The sequence below is a fragment of the Zea mays genome, chromosome 8 (genome assembly GCF_902167145.1).
Source record: "Zea mays cultivar B73 chromosome 8, Zm-B73-REFERENCE-NAM-5.0, whole genome shotgun sequence".
NCBI lineage: Eukaryota > Viridiplantae > Streptophyta > Magnoliopsida > Poales > Poaceae > Zea > Zea mays.
In genome coordinates, this window is record NC_050103.1 from 164,638,035 (window position 1) to 164,659,648 (window position 21,614).

Consider the following 21,614-nt stretch of genomic DNA (forward strand, 5'->3'; position numbering starts at 1 on the left):
GCCAAACGACCTCGTTTTGGCGGGCGCTCTCATTGAGGCGAATGCAACCCCACTGGGGTTTCGTGTGCGGTCGCCTTGGGACCGACTGACGGACGTCTCGACCTACGGGCCCTCTGGGTCCGAGGAAGATGACGATCCCAGCATCTGTTGGGATTTCTCCGGACTTGGTAGCCCCAGTGCCATGCGGGACTTCATGACCGCATGTGACTACTGCCTATCCGACTGTTCCGACGGAAGCCGCAGCCTTGGCGACGAGAGCTGCGGCCCAAGCCGCGAATGTTTCCACATCGAGCTAGGGGATCCCTCCGAAGGCAACCATCTCGGCATGCCGGAGGACGGTGATCTTCCTAGGCCGGTGCCTCGCGCCGACATCCCACGGGAGCTAGCTGTGGTCCCCGCTCCGGCGGGGGGTTACGACCCACAACTCGAGCAAGTCCGCGAGGCGCAGGCCAGGCTCAACGAGGGAACAGGAGCGCTTGAGCCGATCCGTCGGGACGTCGGACAAGCATGGGCGGGCCAACCCCTGGCCGGAGAAATACGTCACCTGCCCCAAGGTCTCCAGCACCGCGTTGCCAACGATGCCAGGGTCAGGCCGCCGCCCGCATCCAGCCGGGTTGGTCAGAACCTGGCAGCCGCAGCGATGCTCATCCGCGCGATGCCGGAGCCGTCAACCACCGAGGGTCGGCGAATCCAGGGAGAGCTCAAGAATCTCCTGGAAGGCGCTGCGGCCCGACGGGCCGAAAGCACTGCCTCTCGAAGGCAGGGATATCCCTCGGAACCTCATGCCGCGACTTCCCGATTCATGCGGGAAGCCTCGGTCCACACCGGGCGCACGCGCAACACCGCGCCTGCGGCCCCGGGCCACCTCGGCAACGAGCACCATCGACGCGACCGTCGGGCTCACCTCGACGAAAGGGTGCGCCGAGGCTACCACCCCAGGCGTGGGGGACGCTATGACAGCGGGGAGGATCGGAGTCCCTCGCCCGAACCACCCGGTCCGCAGGCCTTCAGTCGGGCCATCCGACGGGCGCCATTCCCGACCCGGTTCCGACCCCCGACTACTATCACGAAGTACTCGGGGGAAACGAGACCGGAACTATGGCTCGCGGACTACCGATCCCCCTGTTCATCCGTAACCTCCCCCTGTTCCTCTCCGACACTGCTCGCGCCTGGTTGGAGCACCTGCCTCCGGGGCAGATCTCCAACTGGGACGACTTGGTCCAAGCCTTCGCTGGCAATTTCCAGGGCACATACGTGCGCCCCGGGAATTCCTGGGACCTTCGAAGCTGCCGGCAACAGCCGGGGGAGTCGCTCTGGGACTACATCCGGCGATTCTCGAAGCAGCGCACCGAGCTGCCCAACATCACCGACTCGGATGTCATCGGCGCATTCCTCGCCGGCACCACTTGCCGCGACCTGGTGAGCAAGCTGGGTCGCAAGACCCCCACCAGGGCGAGCGAGCTGATGGACATCGCCACCAAGTTCGCCTCTGGCCAGGAGGCGGTTGAGGCTATCTTCCGAAAGGACAAGCAGCCCCAGGGCCGCCCATCGGAAGAGGCTCCCGAGGCGTCTGCTCCGCGCGGCGCCAAGAAAAAAGGCAAGAAGAAGTCGCAATCGAAACGCGACGCCGCTGACGCGGACCTTGTCGCCGCCGCCGAGTACAAGAACCCTCGGAAGCCCCCCAGAGGTGCAAACCTCTTCGACAAGATGCTCAAGGAGCCGTGCCCCTATCATCAGGGGCCCGTCAAGCACACCCTCGAGGAGTGCGTTATGCTTCGGCGTCACTTCCACAGGGCCGGGCCACCCGCCGAGGGTGGCAGGGCCCGCGACGACGACAAGAATGAAGATCACCCAGCAGGAGAGTTCCCCGAGGTCCGCGACTGCTTCATGATCTATGGAGGGCATGCGGCGAATGCCTCGGCTCGGCACCGCAAGCAAGAGCGCCGGGAGGTCTGCTCGGTGAAGGTGGCGGCGCCAGTCTACCTAGACTGGTCCGACAAGCCCATCACTTTCGACCAGGCCGACCACCCCGACCATGTGCCGAGCCCGGGGAAATACCCGCTCGTCGTCGACCCCGTTGTCGGCAATGTCAGGCTCACCAAAGTCCTGATGGATGGGGGCAGCTGCCTCAACATCATCTACGCCGAGACCCTCAAGCTCCTGCGCGTCGATCTGTCCTCCGTCCGAGCAGGCGCTGCGCCCTTCCACGGGATCATCCCTGGGAAGCGCGTCCAGCCCCTCGGGCGACTCGACCTCCCCGTCTGCTTCGGGACGCCCTCCAACTTCCGAAGGGAGACCCTGACGTTCGAGGTGGTCGGGTTCCGAGGAACCTACCACGCCGTACTAGGGAGGCCATGCTACGCGAAGTTCATGGCCGTCCCCAACTACACCTACCTGAAGCTCAAGATGCCGGGCCCCAACGGGGTCATCACCGTCGGCCCCACGTACAAACACGCGTTCGAATGCGACGTGGAGTGCGTGAGTACGCCGAGGCCCTCGCCGAGTCCGAGGCCCTCATCGCCGACCTGGAGAACCTCTCCAAGGAGGTGCCAGACGTGAAGCGCCATGCCGGCAACTTCGAACCAGCGGAGACGGTTAAGGCCGTCCCTCTCGACCTCAGTGGCGACACCACCAAGCAGGTCCGGATCGGTTCCGGGCTCGACCCCAAATAGGAAGCAGTGCTCGTCGACTTTCTCTGCGCAAACGCCGACGTCTTTGCGTGGAGTCCCTCGGACATGCCCGGCATACCGAGGGATGTCGCCGAGCACTCGCTGGATATTCGGGCCGGAGCCCAACCCGTCAGGCAGCCTCTGCGCCGATTCGACGAGGAGAAGCGCAGAGTGATTGGCGAAGAGATCCACAAGCTAATGGCAGCAGGGTTCATCAAAGAGGTATTCCATCCCGAATGGCTTGCCAACCCTGTGCTTGTGAGGAAGAAAGGGGGGAAATGGCGGATGTGTGTAGACTACACTGGTCTCAACAAAGCATGTCCGAAGGTTCCCTACCCTCTGCCTCGCATCGACCAAATCGTGGATTCCACCGCTGGGTGCGAAACCCTGTCCTTCCTTGATGCCTACTCAGGGTATCACCAGATCCGGATGAAAGAGTCCGACCAGCTCATGACTTCTTTCATCACGCCGTTCGGCATGTACTGCTATGTCACCATGCCGTTCGGTTTGAGGAATGCGGGCGCGACGTACCAGCGGTGCATGAACCATGTGTTCGGCGAACACATCGGTCGCACAGTCGAGGCCTACGTCGATGACATCGTAGTCAAGACAAGGAAGGCATCCGACCTCCTCTCCGACCTTGAAGTGACATTCCGATGTCTCAAGGCGAAAGGAGTCAAGCTCAATCCTGAGAAGTGTGTCTTCGGGGTGCCCCGAGGCATGCTCCTAGGGTTCATCGTCTCCGAGCGAGGCATTGAAGCCAACCCGGAGAAGATCGCGGCCATCACCAGCATGGGACCCATCAAGGACTTAAAAGGTGTACAAAGGGTCATGGGATGCCTCGCGGCCCTGAGCCGCTTCATCTCACGCCTCGGCGAAAGAGGTCTGCCTCTGTACCGCCTCTTAAGGAAGGCCGAGTGTTTCGCTTGGACCCCTGAGGCCGAGGAAGCCCTCGGCAACCTGAAGGCGCTCCTTACAAAGGCGCCTGTCTTGGTGCCCCCGGCTGATGGAGAAGCCCTCTTGGTCTACGTCGCCGCGACCACTCAGGTGGTTAGCGCCGCGATTGTGGTCGAGAGGCAAGAGGAAGGGCATGCATTGCCCGTTCAGAGGCCGGTCTACTTCGTCAGCGAAGTGCTGTCCGAGACCAAGATCCGCTACCCACAAGTTCAAAAGCTGCTATATGCTATGATCCTGACAAGGCGGAAGCTGCGACACTACTTCGAGTCTCATCCGGTAACTGTGGTGTCATCCTTCCCCCTGGGGGAGATCATCCAGTGCCGAGAGGCCTCGGGCAGGATCGCAAAGTGGGCGGTGGAAATCATGGGCGAAACAATCTCGTTCGCCCCTCAGAAGGCCATCAAGTCCCAGGTGTTGGCAGACTTCGTGGCCGAATGGGTCGACACCTAGTCGCCGACAGCTCCGATCCAACCGGAGCTCTGGACCATGTTTTTCGACGGGTCGCTGATGAAGACAGGAGCCGGCGCGGGCCTGCTCTTCATCTCGCCCCTCGGAAAGCACTTGCGCTACGTGCTGCGCCTCCATTTCCCGGCGTCCAACAATGTGGCCGAATACGAAGCTCTGGTCAATGGGTTGCGGATCGCCATCGAGCTAGGGGTCAGACGCCTCGACGCCCGCGGTGATTCGCAGCTCGTCATCGACCAAGTCATGAAGAACTCCCACTGCCGCGACCCGAAGATGGAGGCCTACTGTGACGAGGTTCGGCGCCTGGAAGACAAGTTCTTCGGGCTCGAACTCAACCACATCGCTCGGCGCTACAACGAAACCGCAGACGAGCTGGCTAAAATAGCCTCGGGGCGAACGACGGTCCCCCCGGACGTCTTCTCCCGGGATCTGCATCAACCCTCTGTCAAGCTCGACGACACGCCCGAGCCCGAGGTACCCTCGGCTACGCCCAAGGCACCCTCGGCGCAGCCCGAGGTACCCTCGGCCCCCGAGGGCGAGGCGTTGGACGTCGAGGAAGAGCAGAGCGGGGCCACGCCAGATCGAGATTGGCAGGCCCCGTACCTGCAATATCTCCGTCGAGGAGAGCTACCCCCCGACCAAGTCGAGGCTCGGCGGGTAGCGCGGCGCGCCAAGTCATTCGTCTTGCTGGGCGATGAAGAGGAGCTCCACCATCGCAGCCCCTCGGGCATCCTCCAGCGATGCATCTCCATCGCCGAGGGTCGGGAGCTGCTGCAAGAAATGCACTCGGGGGCTTGCGGCCACCACGCAGCGCCCCGAGCCCTTGTCGGGAATGCTTTCCGACAAGGCTTCTACTGGCCAACGGCGGTGGCTGACGCCACTAGAATTGTCCGCACCTGCGAAGGGTGCCAATTCTATGCGAAGCGGACCCACCTGCCCGCTCAGGCTCTGCAGACAATACCCATCACCTGGCCCTTCGCTGTATGGGGTCTGGACCTCGTCGGTCCCTTGCAGAAGGCGCCCGGGGGCTACACGCACCTGCTGGTCGCCATCGACAAATTCTCCAAGTGGATCGAGGTCCGACCTCTGAACAGCATCAGGTCCGAGCAGGCGGTGGCGTTCTTCGCCAACATCATCCATCGCTTCGGGGTCCCGAACTCCATCATCACCGACAACGGCACCCAGTTCACCGGCAAAAAATTCTTGGATTTTTGCGAGGATCACCATATCCGGGTGGACTGGGCCGCCGTGGCTCACCCCATGTCGAATGGGCAAGTAGAGCGTGCCAACGGCATGATTCTACAAGGGCTCAAGCCTCGGATCTACAACGACCTCAACAAGTTCGGCAAGCGATGGATGAAGGAACTCCCCTCGGTGGTCTGGAGCCTAAGGACGACGCCGAGTCGTGCCACGGGTTTCACGCCGTTTTTCCTGGTCTACGGGGCTGAAGCTATCTTGCCCACTGACCTGGAATACGGCTCCCCGAGGATGAGGGCCTACACCGATCAAAGCAACCAAGCTAGCCGAGAAGAATCGCTGGACCAGCTGGAGGAGGCTCGGGACAGGGCCTTACTACACTCGGCGCGGTACCAGCAGTCCCTGCGACGCTACCACGCCCGAGGGATCCGGTCCCGAGAACTCCAGGTGGGCGATCTGGTGCTTCGGCTGCGACAAGACGCCCGAGGGAGGCACAAGCTCACGCCCCCCTGGGAAGGGCCATTCGTCATCGCCAAAGTTCTGAAGCCCGGAACATACAAGCTGGCCAACAATCAAGGCGAGATCTACGGCAACGCTTGGAACATCAAACAGCTACGTCGCTTCTACCCTTAAGATGTTTTCAAGTTGTTCATATACCTCGCAGCCACGCAAAGTTTAGTCGTCAAGGAAGGGTCGGCCTAGCCTCGACAAAGCCCGACCCTCCCTCGGGGGCTAAAAGGGGGGAGACCCCCTCTGCGTCGAATTTTTCCTCGAAAAAGGATCTCTTTTTAGCAGGATTTCTTTCGTGCTTCTTGACTACTTCGGAAAGCGGATCCTAGAAACGACGGAGTACACGTAAGCAGCCAAGGCTGACCGAGCCGAGGGACTCCTACGCCTCCGGGATACGGATACCTCACTCATCACCTTCTGCGATAAGTAACTCGCGCTCGGATAAAGCGACTCCGTGGACCGAACAAGTCTTCACGTTCGGAAGCTCTCCTGCCGAAGCAATCCTTCAAGCTTTCTCGACTAAGTCGGGGACAGGGCCTCATGAACGGGTGAAAGTAAGCGTAAACGGCAAGACCGACCGAGCCGAGGGATTCCCACGCCTCTGGGACACGGATACCTCACTCGTCCCTTCCGCGAGAAGCAACTCTCGCTCGCACAAACATCCCTGTTACCGACAGGGTCCAGATGCTCGAAACAAGAGGAAAAAAGACACAGCTTCGCAAGCGCGGCGAGGGTGTGTTTTTCTGGCCTCGGCGGCCGCAGAAGGCACACGCTACAAGACAATATGATCCTGCAGGCTCGGGTCTTCACGCCGAAGGGAGCTATAGCACCCTCGGCATCGACGACGTCTTCAGCAAAGTCCGACCCAGCCTCGGACGGCGACGCGGTCCAGGGACTCCTCCGGGAATCCGGCCCGAGCAGGCGGCTCGGCCGGTTACCCCTGGGGCCTCGGTCAACCGGCTTCCAAGGGCGCCAGCCCGACCCAAGGCCTCGGCTGATCGACTTTGGCGTCGGCTCCACTGACGGACAACACGACTAGGCTCCGGCCAACCAGGTTCCCATTCTCGAGCCAACTCCGCCTCTGTTCATACTGATATCGCTACCCCTGGCCTCGGCCCATCGAAGGGTGGCCGAGGGGTCTCTTCAACTAAGCTAAGAGGAGCCCCAGGCAACAAGGCCGAACGGGCCGAGGGATTCCTACGCCTCCGGGATACGGATACCTCACCCGTCACCTTGACACGGGGTGACTCATGCTTGGTAAAGCGGTTCAGATAATCGACAGGCGAGACTTAGTGCTCGAAAATGAGGAAAAGACACGGCTCCGTGCCGAAATTACATACATGTTCAGGCCCCGACAGCCGCAATGAACAAAAAACACCGGCATTCGAAATGCCATTACAAACGGAACTCCGGTTCCCCTCCGCAGGAACGAACAACCCCACTCCGAGGGGGAAGGCCTGCGGAGTAACAGAAGAACGATGAGCGGCTCGCTGCCGCCCGTTCCAACCACGACGACAACCACCCCTGCCCTAGGCAGCGAAGCGGCTTAGGCAGCAGCTTTGGGGCAGGTGTCACGACAGGAGGGCTCTCCCCCGCTAAGGACAAGAACCAGCCATTCAGGCAGGGAGACGGAGACCCAGGGCCACTAGCGCCCTACCTATCCCGGCATGGCTGGAGGAAGTCTCCGTGGGGCTCAAGGACGCCCTTCTCCCCCAGGCGCGGGGGGAAGAAAAAGGCAGCCGACCCACGCGGGGGCGGCCCCCCGACTCGCCTCATCTTCCATCTTGGCCTGGATGACGAAAATCCTTGAGGCCGAGGGAGGAGTAGAGGCCGCGGCCTGGCCCGCTTTCCCCACCGTCGAACTAGAGGTCACCATCTTGGGTGACCGCCGGTGGCGGGGTGTGGCCAGGCTGCGTGATGAAAATCCTTGAAGCCGAACGATGGCTGAGAGGTACCAACTCTCATGGAGTTGCGTTCCTCCGACGAGGAGGCGGAAAGGCGGCGGATACCCCCCATCCGGGGGCTTGGAAGATGGAAAGACACGACGCATAAGGGAAAAAGAAGACATGGTTGCCTTCCGAAAGGAGTCCCCCTCCTTTTAAAGGCAACTCTCCCTACGTGCGCCCCCGGACGCCGCGGGCCGAGTCTTCTCCAACACGCTCCAAGGCCCTCCCCTGCGACTCGGGGGCTGGGTCCCGCATGTCATGCAAACCAGCTCAGGGCAGAAGAAGCCAAACCGCCGCGCGTGGTGCGCACGACCGTCCAGCGGTTACAAGCGACCCCCCACTTTGGCCCAGACCAACGGGCGGAAGGGGCGGGCAGCCATGCAGGCGGCATGCAACCGCGCCAGGTGGACGCGCTTCTCCGACTTCTGACACGCCAGCTTGGAAGCCCAAGCCCACGCGTCAAAAAACCGGCGCGCCAGTTGCTGCATGCAAGCAACCGCACCGCCACTTGTGCCACCGTGACGCCTCTTCGGTTGCGGAGCCTATGCCGCGACTTGAGGCGACCCAACAGCGCCAGCCTGGCACGTCGGTCAAAGCAACCGAAAGTGGGCCGGCAGTAATGGCGGTGGCAGGCGGGCGGGCGCAGCAGTCACGTCGTCAGCCAGGCTCACGTCCCATCCTGGGACAGCAAGAGAGCCTCCTCTCACGGCGCGAAGACGGTGCACCCGTGACCCGTTCCTCGAACGGCTCGCGCACACGTAACGGCCACCCCGCCAACCACTCGCCCCGTCGCATTAACTCCGCGGCGGGACACGCGGAGCCTCTGGCGGGAGAAGCGCGCGACGCTTCGCCTTCGCCGTGATAACCGCGTCAAAAAGAGGTACGCCACGTCGTTCGATTTCGTATCCTTTTCCTTTTTCCTCTTTCTCTATCTCTTGCAACAGGGACCGGGAAAGGGGGATACCCCGAAAAGGATCCTTCTCTGCGAAGGAACCGGGCTCCGAGCCCCCCCTACTGATCAGGGGTTCGAAGACTGGCCCTCCGAAGGGTTCAACAGTCGCCTCAGATCGCGTGGGCCCGACACCCGCTACTGGTCAGGGGTTCGAAGGCCAGCCCCCCGAAGGGTTCCATGGCCGCCTCAGGCTACTCGGGCTCCGCGCCCATTACTGATCAGGGGTTCGAAGGCTGGCCCCCGAAGGGTTCACAGTCGCCTCAGACACCGAGCGAGGGATGACCAGGGGTACGTTCGATACATAACCGAGGCTCGGGCTGCGCTCCCGAGGTACCCTAGGACATTTCCGAGACCAGCGGGAACGATCTTGTAACGGAATCCCATCGGAGGGAGGCATCGAGCCCTCGGACCCCGTCGCCAGGGGACCGGGTCCGGCAAATCACCCGCAGGTACTTTTGGGCGTGCCTCTGGGCCCCTAGTCGACCCCCAACGAACGGGGCACGGACGTCCACTCGGATTACCCGCTTGCAGCTCACCGGAGACACCATGTTCGGTGCCCATCGAGGGTAACATGGCGCACTCCCCCCCTCCTCCTTGCGGAAAGGCGACGTAGGGGCGTATGTAAAAAGTCGAGTCTGTCCCTGATCGTCCTCTCGCCCTGTGCAGAGGCTCGGGGGCTGCTCTCGCAAAAAACCGGCTCCGGCCAAACCGTTGACAGCGTCAACATACCAGCCCGAGAGCTTGGGCCCCGACCGTGCACCCGGGCTACGGCCAGTTCGCATGAGGGAACGACCAGACCAGCCGAAGCGTTACGCGAGGTATTAAGACCTCGAAGGAGTGTAACCACTCCTCCGAGGCCTCGGGGGCTACACCCGGCGGGTGCGCTCGCGCGCACCCACCGGAACAAAATGCAACCGAGAAAGGCTGGTCCCCTTGCAAAAAAGTGCGACGAAAGCCTCCAAGCGAGTGCTAACACTCCCTTCGAGGCTCGGGGGCTACTGTCGGGGACCATAATTAGGGGTACCCTCAAGACGCCTAATTCTCAGCTGGTAACCCCCATCAGCATAAAGCTGCAAAGGCCTGATGGGTACGATTAAGTCAGGGATCAGTCCACACGAGTGACTCGATCACGCTTCACCCGAGCCTAGCCTCGGCCAAGGGCAGCCGACCTCGAGAGACTTCCGTCTCGCCCGAGGCCCCCCTTTTTACGGCGGACACATCACCGGCTTGCCCGAGGCCTTGGCTTCGCTCAGAAGCAACCTTGGCTAAATCGCCACACCGACTGACCAAATTGCAGGAGCATTTAACGCAAAGGTGGCCTGACGCCTTTATCCTGACACGCGCCCCCCCGGCAGAGCCGAAGTGACTGCCGTCACTCCACCGCTCCTCTGACCAGTCTGACAGAAGGACAGCGCCGCCTGCGCCACTCCGACTGCAGTGCCACTCGACAGAGTGAGTCTGACAGGCAGTCAGGCCTTGCCAAAGGCGCCACGGCGAACTCCGCTCCGCCCGACCCCAGGGCTCGGACTCGGGCTAAGACCCGGAAGACGGCGAACTCCGCTCCGCCCGACCCCAGGGCTCGGACTCGGGCTAAGACCCGGAAGACGGCGAACTCCGCTCCGCCCGACCCCAGGGCTCGGACTCGGGCTAAGACCCGGAAGACGGCGAACTCCGCTCCGCCCGACCCCAGGGCTCGGACTCGGGCTAAGACCCGGAAGACGGCGAACTCCGCTCCGCCCGACCCTAGGGCTCGGACTCGGGCTAAGACCCGGAAGACGACGAAACTCCGCCTCGCCCGACCCCAGGGCTCGGACTCCGCCCTGGCCTCGGCCGAACGACTTCCGCCTCGCCCGACCCCATGGCTCGGGCTCGGCCTAGGCAACAAAGGACAGACTCAACCTCGGCTTCGGAGGAGCCCCCACGTCACCCTGCCTAGGGCACAGACCCGCCACGTCAACAGGAAGCGCCATCATCATCCTACCCCGAATCGACTCGGGTCACGGAGAACAAGACCGGCGTCCCATCCGGCCAGCTCCGCCGGACGGGCAATGATGGCGCTCCACAAACTCTATGACGATGGCGGCCCCCAGCTCTCTTACGGAAGTAGGACGACGTCAGCAGGGACTCGACCGCTCCAACAGCTGTCCCTCCGCCAAGCTCCGACGCACCTCCGACAGCCACGACATCACGCCAGCAAGGTGCCAAGATCTCTCCGGCTGCCACATTGGCATGTACCTAGGGCGCTAGCTCTCTCTCCGCTAGACACGTAGCACTCTTCTACACCCCCCATTGTACACCTGGATCCTCTCCTTACGACTATAAAAGGGAGGACCAGGGCCTTCTTAGAGGAGGTTGGCCGCGCGGGACCGAGGACGGGACAGGCGCTCTCTTGGGGCCGCTCGCTTCCCTCACCCGCGTGGACGCTTGTAACCCCCCTACTGCAAGCGCACCTGACCTGGGCGCGGGACGAACACGAAGGCCGCGGGACTTCCACCTCTCTCACGCCCGACTCCGGCCACCTCGCCTCTCCCCCCTTCGCGCTCGCCCACGCGCTCGACCCATCTGGGCTGGGGCACGCAGCACACTCACTCGTCGGCTTAGGGACCCCCCTGTCTCGAAACGCCGACATTACTCTATAATCTAACACTTTGAGACTAACACCTTTTCAAGTCTATTTCATGTGATAGTCTCATTGTAAGGAAAATGAAGTCCCCGGAGAAAGACAACAATATTCCACTGCAAAATCTCCAAGAACTCTCATGTCTCTCAAGCTCGCCATTGATCTTCAATTGGTATCTTTTGAGACTACATTCAGTATCATTTACATGTCTTCTCCAAATATTTGATTAGACTATATTTCATATCATATGCTTCCATGTTGCTAAAAATGCATAAGTAGTGAACTCATACTCTGTTACCTATGCATAAGGGAAGTTAGTCTTTTCAAATCATGTCTTGCACCTCTAATTTTCACATGCTTTTTCCTAAGTAGAGGATCTCTGTCAGGGGGAGTATTTCTTCATCTCTAAAAAGGGGGAGAAACTTCTTTGTAAAGAGAACACTCATTTAGGGGGAGTTCCTTTCAACTGGTATCATTCATATGGTTTATTTTAATATCCTTCTAGTGATATCATTTGATACAATTCTTGTTGAGGGCAAGCTTTTATTTACTTCCTACATGCTTTTAATGTCTTCCTTTTCGGTGGTTGATGCCAAAGGGGGAGAAGTTTAGGGACCAAAAGCAATGGAAACTATATCAAACACCAAACACCACCAATTTAAAATTTTATATCTACAAATGGTTTTTCCAGTGGTTTTGGTTATTTGGTCCAAAAATAGGAAGTAAGTGAATTATGGAGTTAGGGGGAGACTTAAGTCCATAATATCACATTGTGGGGACAATCATGCATCTTAGCAAGTAGATTGCATATTTTAATTCAAACACTTGTATTATTTGCTTGCTTTGGTTGTGTTGTCATCAATCACCAAAAAGGGGGAGATTGTAAGGAAAATGGACCCCGGGCCATTTGGCTAATTGAGTTTTGGTGTTTGATGATTAACACAACCTGTGGACTAATATGTTTGCTAGTGTTTATAATTATAGTTCACAGGATGCGAAGAGAATTGGACCAAGGCAATGAGGATGCAACACCTCAAAAGAAGACATAAAAAGATGCATAGGAGTCCAATACTCAAGAATAAAAGAAGCCCGAAGAAATCAGCGAAGAAATCCAAGATAAGGGCTGTCAGCCAGCGCCTGGTGGCGCACCGGACATTGGTGTCCGGTGTGCACCGGACTGTCCGGTGAGGCACCGGACAGTCTGCGCAGAGAGGCCGCAGACATGCGCTCTCTGGCTGTAGCACCGGACTGTCCGGTGTGCACCGGACTGTCCGGTGTGCCAACGGGCAGACGGCAACGGTCGGATCCAACGGTCGACTGCTACAGGCGCCAACGGTCGGCTGACGTGGCGTGCACCGGACATCTACTGTGCAGTGTCCGGTGGTGCACCGGACTGTCCGGTGCACCCGACGACAGAAAGCTGCTGCTTTCTGTCCAACGGCTAGTTTGGGGTGTGGAGGCTATAAATACCACCCCAACCAGCCATTCTCAAGTGTGAGAGCCCAAGCAACATACCAAGGCATATAGTGCACATTTCCAAGAGCTCAAACACCCAAGTGCTTAATAGAATCACTCGGTGATTAGCGTAGGTGCTTTGCGAAGTGCTTAGGTTAGTTAGACCGCTTTAGCGCTTGCTCTAGGTGAATCCTAGTTAGTTGAGTGAGTTTTGTAAAACCACACAACCCCTCGGCTCTTGCGTGAGTCGTTGTAATTGTACCGAGTGGGGCGAGAGTCTTGTGAGACCGTGACAACCGCGTTTGTGTCACGGCCGCCACCGTGTACCGGAGGGAACGAGGCCCGCGGCGTTTCGGCCGGAAGCTCGATAGTGGAGACGGCGGGGAGCGTCCGAGAGGAGCCGGAAGCGGAGAACCACTTGCACGTGGAGAAGGCCCGCGGCTCTCTACGGAGTTACTCGACCGTGGTGCTTGGCCCTCGCGTGGGCTTCCCTTTGCGTAGGGGCACCAACGAGGATTAGTCGGGACCTTGCGTGGTTCCGGATACCTCGGTAAAAATACCGGCGTCATCCACAAGAGTTTGCTTCTCTACTTAGCTCTTTACATTCCGCATTTATATTAAGCATTTAAGTTTCAATCTTGTAGTCATACTTATTTAGTGTAGATTGAAACTTAGCCTTTTGCGGTAGAGATAGCAACACTTAGACAAAACCTAGTTTGCACATTCTAGTTTTGATTATTTGCATAGGTTTTGCTCTAGGGATTTAATTGTGGCCTAGTTTAGTAAAAGTTTTAGAAGTCCTAATTCACCCCCCCTCTTAGGCGTCACCCGTTTCCTACAGGATTAACAAATGTTCATTTTGAGAAAGACAGGATTTGTAGCGCATGCCAAGCAGGGAAGCAAGTTGGTGTTCATCATCCACACAAGAACATCATGACGACTGACAGGCCACTGGAGCTCCTACACATGGATTTATTCGGCCCGATCGCTTACATAAGCATCGGCGGGAGTAAGTATTGTCTAGTTATTGTGGATGATTATTCTTGCTTCACTTGGATGTTCTTTTTGCAGGAAAAATCTCATACCCAAGAAACCTTAAAAGGATTCTTGAGACGGGCTCAAAACGAGTTCGGATTAAGGATCAAGAAAATTAGAAGCGACAACGGGATGGAGTTCAAGAACTCTCAAATTGAAGGCTTCCTTGAGGAGGAGGGCATCAAGCATGAGTTCTCTTCTCCTTACACCCCACAACAAAATGGTGTAGTGGAGAGGAAGAATATAACTCTTTTGGACATGGCAAGAACCATGCTTTATGAGTACAAGACTTCGGATCGGTTTTGGGCGGAGGCGGTCAACACCGCTTGCTACGCCATCAACCAGTTGTATCTACACCGAATCCTCAAGAAGACATCCTACGAACTCCTAACCGGTAAAAAGCCCAATATTTCATATTTTAGAGTCTTTGGTAGCAAATGCTTTATTCTTGTTAAAAGAGGTAGAAAATCTAAATTTGCTCCTAAGACTGTAGAAGGCTTTTTACTAGGATATGATTCAAACACAAGGGCATATAGAGTCTTTAACAAGTCCTCTGGACAAGTTGAAGTTTCTTGTGACGTTGTGTTTGATGAGACTAACGACTCTCAAGTAGAGCAAGTTGATCTTGATGAGATAGGTGATGAAGAGGCTCCATGCATCGCGCTAAGGAACATGTCCATTGGGGATGTGTGTCTTAAGGAATCCGAAGAGCCTCCAAATGCACAAGATCAACCATCCTCCTCCACGCAAGCATCTCCACCAACTCAAAATGAGGATGAGGCTCAAGTTGATGAAGGAGAAGATCAACAAGATGAGCCCCCTCAAGATAACAACAATAATCAAGGGGGAGATGCAAATGATCAAGACAAGGAGGATGAAGAACCAAGACCGCCACACCCAAGAGTCCACCAAGCAATCCAACGAGATCACCCCGTCGACACCATCCTCGGCGACATTCATAAGGGGGTAACCACTAAATCTCGGGTTGCTCATTTTTGTCAACATTACTCTTTTGTTTCCTCTATTGAGCCACACAGGGTAGAGGAAGCACTACAATATTCGGATTGGGTGGTGGCGATGCAAGAGGAGCTCAACAACTTCACTAGGAATGAGGTATGGCATTTAGTTCCACGTCCTAACCAAAATGTTGTAGGAACCAAATGGGTCTTCCGCAACAAGCAAGATGAGCATGGTGTGGTGACAAGGAACAAAGCTCGACTTGTGGCCAAGGGATACTCCCAAGTCGAAGGTTTGGATTTCGGAGAAACCTATGCACCCGTAGCTAAGCTTGAGTCAATTCGTATATTACTTGCCTATGCTACTTACCATGGCTTCAAGCTTTACCAAATGGACGTGAAGAGTGCCTTCCTCAATGGACCAATCAAGGAAGAGGTCTATGTTGAGCAACCTCCTGCTTTGAAGACAGTGAGTACCCTAACCATGTTTATAGATTCTCTAAGGCGCTTTATGGGCTCAAGCAAGCCCCAAGAGCATGGTATGAATGCCTAAGAGATTTCCTTATTGCTAATGGCTTCAAAGTCGGAAAGGCAGATCCTACTCTATTCACTAAAATTCTTGACAATGATTTGTTTGTATGCCAAATTTATGTTGATGATATTATATTTGGGTCTACTAACGAATCTACATGTGAAGAATTTAGTAGGATCATGACGCAGAAATTCGAGATGTCAATGATGGGGGAGTTGAAGTATTTCTGAGGATTTCAAGTGAAACAACTCCAAGAGGGCACCTTCATTAGCCAAACGAAGTATACCCAAGACATTCTAAACAAGTTTGGAATGAAGGATGCCAAGCCCATCAAGACACCCATGGGAACCAATGGGCATCTCGACCTCGACACGGAAGGTAAATCCGTCGATCAAAAGGTATACCGGTCGATGATAGGTTCATTACTCTATTTATGTGCATCTCGACCGGACATTATGCTTTCCGTATGCATGTGTGTAAGATTCCAAGCCGACCCTAAGGAAGCTCACCTTACGGCCGTAAAACGAATCTTGAGATATTTGGCTTATACTCCTAAGTTTGGGCTTTGGTATCCCAGGGGATCCACATTTGATTTAATTGGTTATTCGGATGCCGATTGGGCAGGGTGTAAAATTAATAGAAAGAGCACATCGGGGACTTGCCAGTTCTTGGGAAGATCCTTGGTGTCTTGGGCTTCAAAGAAGCAAAATTCCGTAGCTCTTTCTACCGCCGAAGCCGAGTATATTGCCGCAGGCCATTGTTGCGCGCAATTACTTTGGATGAGGCAAACTCTTAGGGACTATGGTTACAAATTAACCAAAGTTCCTCTCCTATGTGATAATGAGAGTGCAATCCGCATGGCGGATAATCCCGTTGAGCATAGCCGCACTAAGCACATAGCCATTCGGTATCACTTCCTAAGGGATCACCAACAAAAGGGAGATATCGAGATTGCATACATTAATACTAAAGATCAATTAGCCGATATCTTTACCAAGCCATGAGATGAACAAACTTTTAACAAACTTAGGCATGAGCTCAATATTCTTGATTCTAGGAATTTCTTTTGATGTCTTGCACACATAGCTCATAAATATACCTTTGATCATGTCTCTTTCATATATGCTATGACTAATGTGTTTTCAAGTGAATTTCAAACCAAGTCATAGGTGTATTGAAAGGGAATTCGAGTCTTCGGCGAAGACAACAGGCTTCCACTCCACTCCATAACTCATCTCGCCGTCGCTCCGAGCAACTCTCCGTCTTTGGTATAATCTTCACTCATATGTTTTACTTGCCAAAGGGGAGAAAATAGTTAGAAAGGGCTTATATTTCACTCAAAGTATCCATTTTTGGCGATTCATGCCAAAGGGGGAGAAAGTATTAGCCCAAAGCAAAAGGACCGCACCACCAACCTAATTTTAAAACTAATGATTTTCAAATTGGTATCTTATTGTGTTCATAAGAGGGAGAAAGTAGTATTTTCAAAATTGATGTCTTAAAACCCTCTTGAACACTAAGAGGAGGATTTTATTAAGGGGGAGTTTTGTTTAGTCAAAGGAAAAACATTTGAAACAAGGGGAGAAAATTTCAAATCTTGAAAATGCTTCTCAAAATCTTATTCATTTACCTTTGACTATTTGCAAAAGGACTTTGAAAAGAATTTGCAAAAACAAAACATATGGTGCAAGCGTGGTCCAAAATGTTAAAAATAAAGAAACAATCCATGCATATCTTATGAGTAGTTATATTGGCTCAATTCTAAGTAACCTTTGCACTTACTTTATGCAAACTAGCTCAATTATGCACTTCTATACTTGCTTTGGTTTGTGTTGGCATCAATCACCAAAAAGGGGGAGATTGAAAGGGAATTAGGCTTACACCTATTTCCTAATTGATTTTGGTGGTTGAATTGTCCAACACAAATAATTGGACTAACTAGTTTGCTCTAGTCTATAAGTTATACAGGTGCCAAAGGTTCACAAAAAGCCAATAAAAAGACCAAGAAAAGGGTTCAACAAAAAGAGCAAGGGATAACCGAAGTGTGCCCTGGTCTGGCGCACCGGACTGTCCGGTGCACCACCGGACAGTGTCCGGTGCACCACCGGACAGTGTCCGGTGCACCAGGGGACTTCAAGCTGAACTCAACACCTTCGGGAATTTCCAGAGGCGCTCCGCTATAATTCACCGGACTGTCCGGTGCTCTAAGGAAGAGCGACTCTGAACTCGCCAGCTTCGGGAATCCGCTCCGCTAAAATTCACCGGACTGTCCGGTGTGACAGCGGAGCAACGGCTACTTCAAGCGCAACGGTCGTCTGCAACGCATTAAATGCGCGCCAGCGCGCGCAGAGGAGCAGAGCACGCGCGGGTGGCGCACCGGACAGCCTACAGGGCGTGTCCGGTGCACCACCGGACAGCCAAGCGGGCCCACAAGACAGAGCTCCAACGGTCGAACCCTAACGGCCGGGTGACGTGGCTGGCGCACCGGACACTGTCCGGTGGCGCACCGGACTGTCCGGTGCGCCCGTCGACTGCAGCCTTCACCAAACGGCTAGTTTGGTGGTTGGGGTTATAAATACCCCCAACCACCCCACATTCAAGTCATCCAAGTTTTCCACCTTCCAACCACATTACAAGAGCTAGCATTCAATACAAGACACACAAAAGAGATCAAATCCTCTCCCAATTTTAAACAAAGCTTTAGTGATTAGAGAGAGTGATTTGTTGTGTTCATTTGAGCTCTTGCGCTTGGATTGCTTCTTTTCTTTCTCATTCTTCTTGCGATCAAACTCATTTGTAATCGAGGCAAGAGACACCAATTGTGTGGTGGTCCTTGCGGGAAGTTTGGTTCCCAATTGATTGAGAAGAGAAGCTCACTCGGTCCGTGGGACCGTTTGAGAGAGGGAAAGGGTTGAAAGAGACCCGGTCTTTGTGACCACCTCAACGGGGAGTAGGTTTGCAAAAACCGAACCTCGGTAAAACAAATCCTTGTGTCTCACTCTTTATTCGCTTGCGATTTGTTTTCACGCCCTCTCTCGGACTCGTTTACATTTCTAACGCTAACCCGGCTTGTAGTTGTGATTAAGTTTGTAAATTTCAGATTCGCCCTATTCACCCCCCTCTAGGTGACTTTCAATAATGATAGCTATCAGGCCAGTCTGAAGATGTCACCTTTTGAAGCTTTATATGGGAGAAAGTGTAGGACTCCTCTATATTGGGATCAGACTGGAGAAATACAGTTCTTTGGGCCTGAACTGATTCAAGAAGTAGAAGAACAAGTCCGTATAATTCGAGAGAATTTGAGGGTGGCTCAAACCAGGCAAAAGAGTTATGCTGATAATAGAAGAAGACCACTGGAATTTAAAGAAGGAGATTATGTGTACCTCAAGGTGTCACCACTTCGTGGAATGAGGAGATTCGAAGTTAAGGGCAAATTGTCCCCTCGCTATATTGGACCATTCTTGATCTTTAGGAGAGTTGGGGAGATGGCATACCAACTCGAGTTACCTGACAGTCTATCGGATGTGCATAACGTGTTCAACGTATCTCAACTGAAGAAGTGTCTCTGTGTCCCTGAGGAATAGTTACCAATGGATGAGCTCAGTGTTCAGGGTGATTTGACTTACAGGGAGTACCCGATCAAGATTTTAGATACTTTGACTAGAGTTACAAGAAATAAGGTGATAAAGATGTACAAAGTGCAATGGAGTCACCATGGCGAAGATGAAGCAACCTGGGAAAGAGAAGAAGAGCTTCGCATAGATTTTCCCCATCTTTTCCCTAGATCTTCCTAAATCTCGAGGACGAGATTATTTTTAAGTGGGGTAGGATTTGTAACACCCAGTTTGTAACATATAAGGAAAGAGGAGAAATTAACTCCTTTATCTATATGTGTGTTATTTCTACTTACCATCATATGTGAACACCCCACTTACACAATTAAATAAATACCCCAAAGACACCTAAATAAATCTTGCATCATGCTGAGTTTTTACTTGATTGTGCATTTGTGCCTAATAAAATAAATGTATCATTAATAGCATATCAATGGATCCATAGAATTCAAAGTCTAACTTGAAAATAAAACCATGAAAATAGAGGAGAGAAAGGAATATTATTCAATAAGTAAAATTATAATTTAATAACTTCATCGCAGTAGGTATGATCAAACTAAATAATTAGTCAGTGTACAAAGGTGCCACAAAGTTTGAATTTAAATTGAAGTTTGAATTTGGAAAGAAGGAAAAGATAAAAGAAAAGGAAAATAAAAAGGGAAAAGAATAAAACCTAACTAGGCCGACTGTCCCCAATCCAGCCCACTTCTGCTTTCCTCAGCGCGTGACAGCCCAACCTGAAATTGGCGCCGACATCTGGGCCCCGCCCGTCAGCCAGTGACGCGCTCCGCTCAGTGCTGCTGCCTGGCATGCGGAGCCCACCGCTCGGCCATAGACGAAAATTGCGTGCGTACCCTAAAGCCTCCCTGACACGCTGGCCCCACTCGTTCGGCCGACTCCACCCGCGCGCTGACGAACCCGGACCACTTGTCAGACGGCTCTGTGGCTCTTCCTTGTGAGCTCAATGTCTCCCGGCAACAGAATCGCGGCAGCCTCTCCACCCGCCGCGCGTAAATCTCGCTGGAGATCCAACTAACGGGTGCGGACTGCCTCATCGTGCGGCAATATAAGTACCGCCGCTGCCATACCTCTGCTCGCCCGGTTACATGCGGTAGAAAAAAAAGAGAGAGGAGAAAACTCCCGTCGCCATTGGCGTTGGACAGTATAGGGTAGAGAGAAGGAAGGTGCGGGCGGGTCAATCACCAGTGGTGCCGTATGCGCGCGGATTCAGGGGGGGGTGGGGAGCTCTGTGGGTTCTGGCGCTTCGCGGGGGTGCCGTGAATTGCTCGCCGGCGTCTGGCTCACATTGGGGTCGCATCCCGCCGTGATTGGTGGTCTCTGCACCCTCAATCGTGGTAAGAACTCTTCGCCCCAGTTCGTTTTTGTCTCCGCATGGAATAGATCATACCCGATGAGAGCTTCAGGCGCGGGGAGATGGTATTCGGGTGCGTGGCAATGGCGCCGCCGTGCGCTGTGGCTGATGCGCCGCCGTCGTCCGCGAGGAGGCGAGAGGGTGACTGACGTCCGTTCATCGGGCCGTGGACGATCAGGATTAGAACTAGAATAACGTTTTGGTCGAAAACGAATCCGTGCCGTAGATCTGGTGATAAGCGGTACCGGTTCGATCACGGGCTCGTTGAATCGGGACCGTAAGTTTAGGATCCAACGGCTGCAGACGCGCACCAGTTCATAACCCGCATCAATCTAATCTGGCACGTAGGCTCTAGATCGGGCGGTCCAGATTAAAGGATACCTGTTCGCGCAGGCAGTTTTGTTAAAGAGCCCCCTGGTAAACAGAAAATCAATCTGCAGTCCCTGCGCAGGGCGAATTGTCTCTTAGAAAATCTTATCCCGAGCACCCTAGGTTTCTCTGTTATAGTGCGCCCAGTCCAGAGCTGTTTTAATCTGATTAAATGAATTGGAAATTTGATTTTTAATATGAAAATAAACCCTATAACTTGTGAAATTCATAGAAAACTCATATGAACTCCAAATTAACCCATTCCAGTTTCTAAAATTTTGTAATTTTAATTCTCTATCATTTAGAGTCTCTGTTTTGTCACTAAAACAGTAAGAAAATTTAATTCTCACTTAATCCTATTTTAAACACATAAAACCTTTGAAAACTCATATCTTAAAATCTATAACTCCAAAAATTATGATTCCTGTTCCTAGGATTTTATTTTAATATGTAGATTATTACTGTGTATTTTGTGTACATGTTTGGTGTGATGTTAATTTTCTCTATACACTGTGCTTGTTTGTATTATGGCGAGTAGAAGAGACCGTGACTGAGGATCCTGGTGAGCAGCAGATAGAAGTAGCTGAGCAGGAGCTCATTGAAGGCAAGTTGTGCCCTTGATCACTTCTTCTTACCCACTCATGTTCTAATTAATCATAATGATCTGCATAGGTTAATTTTGATGGGACCCAATAGGTTACCCTAGTTTGATTATCTTTATACCTTGTTTACCACTGAACTTTTTGGGTAGTACTTGCTAGTGCTTTATGTGGTTTTGGGTATGAAGATACATTATTCATGATCACACTTTTATTATCTATTTATTATTACTATTCATGATAAGATCATTATGTTAATTAGAACATGGAGCGACCACCCAGAAAACAGTGCTATCACAAGGGTTTAATGGGACGCCCTTGGCTGATTAATTAGGAAAGCTAGTGGAAGACTACCTTACCCAAAAG